Genomic DNA, 2271 nt, shown 5'->3' with positions numbered 1-2271 from the left:
TCTGTAGTGCAATTCTCCTGTTTCTTTTAAAACCTTGATAAAAAAAAAGGAAAAAAAGTAACAGACTCAATTCACAGAGATATTTATCGAGGTGAAAATGGAAAATTGAACACTAAATTGTAATATTAGTAGGTGTTATTTTTAGAGGATCTTCTTTAGAAAAATTAGAATGGAGGATAAGGCTATCAAAAATCTTTTTTCTCTCAGTTAGGGTGAAAAGTAATGGGATTTCCCACTAGGCATTTAGTGTAAGGGATGTGTTGATCATGGGTTTTCTTAAGAATAACCTAAATCTCACTGCAAAAGCAAGGAATATGACAGTTTAAGTCATTTGAAACTTTTGTTCGACCACTCCATATAATAAAAGCTACCTCTGTAGTTAATCTGGTGAGGAAAACATGTTACTGAGTGGAAGGGTGTTTTTACTGGCTTTTCTAGAATGTGTATAAGTGCTAGAAATTAGCTGTTTTAGTAGGCTACAGTGGATTTTTCCTTTTTTGTATGTATATGTTATTGCTGTATTCTCAGAATGTTCCTAAAAAAAAAACTTTTGTCTGTAGTGCCAAATGTATATATTAAGGAACATGATAAGTATGTGTGTGTGTATGTTGTCATAACCCAGTAATGTCAGATGTGTACTTATCTTCAGACATGAAGCTAAATGCTAGGAGTTTGAATGTGGATGTGTGTGGATGTCTGTGTTTGCGTCTATATATGTTTTCATATGTACATGTATACTACATGCTCATTACATGTGCAAGAGCTTGTACTTGTAAAATAATTTTTATATGAATCTTCTTGGCAGCTAGCAGTCATTTTTGTGTTGTAAAATGCAATAAATTCTTAATGTCATCTTTCAGTATCTTTATCATATAGGCCAATATAGTAAAGGTCATAGTACTGTATCTTACAATTTGATTACATTTATGTATACAGATATTTAAGTGAAAGGAGCTTTGGACTCAGTATGTATTTATTTCTATGCAAGAGGCATTTTGGCCATTTTTTTTTTCTCTTTCTTTTTTCTTTTCTTTTCTTTTCTTTTCTTTTGCTTTTCTTTCTATTTCATGTGTGGACATATATTTCTTCCAAGCAGCTTCACACTCACTAACAGAATATTCCTATAATTCTACATGCCTGGTTTGCCTTCCTTCTAGTATTTCAATAATTTACAGATGTATTATTTAAAATATATGGACATTTTGGACTTACTATACTTACTATAAGAAAGGGAAAAGAATAGTCAACCAGAAAAGTGAATCAAGATGAAAATGACCTTAGAAATGTTTGAGAAATACGTACCTTAGGGAAACTGGCATCCTGGTAAACAAAACCATTTTCCAGGGAGTGTCTTAGAGCAAACTCACATTTGAGTGTGTGTGTGTGAATGTGAGTGTGTTTGCATGTGAGTGTATGTGAGTGTGTGTGTGTGTGCTTGTGTATGTGCGTGTGTATGTGCGTGTGTGTGTGTGAGTGTGTGTGTGTGTGTGTGTGTGTGTGTGTGTGTGTGTGTGTGTGTGTGTGTGTGTGTGTGTGTGTGTGTGTGTGTGTGTGTGTGTGTGTGTGTGTGTGTGTGTGTGTGTGTGTGTGTGTGTGTGTGTGTGTGTGTGTGTGTGTGTGTGTGTGTGTGTGTGTGTGTGTGTGTGTGTGTGTGTGTGTGTATGTGTGTGTGTGCTTGCGCACATGCATGCATGCATATTATTTTTCACGTTACACAATACAATGAGTCATCATCAAGAGTTGGTAGTCAAAGAAAAGTAGGATTTTTTTAGATATGTATTTATTTTTTCAATATGCTGTATTGTGCTTTATATGTAACTGGTTTCTCAGTCAGAGATACGTCGATGATCTTTTTATGTAATGATAGTGTGATAGATCTCGATCTACATATTTTTCATTACCTTTCCCTAGGAACAGTAATTTTTTGTATTTATTGTTGGCGCAGACATTTTTATAAGAATGTCATTAGTAACTTTTCAATTTGTACTTCAGTCTTTATGGTTATTAAAAATATTGTGTACTTATTTGTTGTGGTATTCATTGTTCTCCTAAGTTAAGTTTTTAAATGTTTATGGAATTAGACAAAACAAATCCTAGAGTTAAATGAGTTCTACTGAAAGAGTTCATATTGCTCTTAGTAAAACTTGAAATATTATGAAGAAAATAATCCAAACTGACTGATTTTTTTTTTTTTTTTTTTTTTTTCTTTTTTTTCATACAAAGATTTTTTTCTTTGTCTGTCTTCTATAACATGTATACTCTCAATATTTA

General features: G+C 32.9%; 1 protein-coding gene across 2 annotated transcripts in view; it reads left to right on the top strand.

Annotated features, from left to right (window-relative positions):
- Positions 1-2024, top strand: part of LOC122250312 (zinc finger C4H2 domain-containing protein) — a 13032-nt gene extending 11008 nt beyond the window's left edge. The window contains exon 5 of one of the 2 annotated variants that reach the window (XM_043011677.2): positions 1-2024. This exon is cut by the window's left edge and continues 357 nt beyond it. The gene's annotated coding sequence lies outside the window, so the exon portion shown is untranslated. The other variant, XM_043011676.2, reaches the window with a different exon arrangement.
- Positions 2025-2271: the final 247 nt, after the last annotated feature.

Source organism: Penaeus japonicus, unplaced genomic scaffold (assembly GCF_977035675.1).
Source record: "Penaeus japonicus unplaced genomic scaffold, GWHDUDI00000001_assembly GWHDUDI00000018, whole genome shotgun sequence".
Lineage (NCBI taxonomy): Eukaryota > Metazoa > Arthropoda > Malacostraca > Decapoda > Penaeidae > Penaeus > Penaeus japonicus.
The sequence above is the reverse complement of the archived record's forward strand: the minus strand, read 5'-3'. Positions and strand labels throughout refer to the sequence as shown.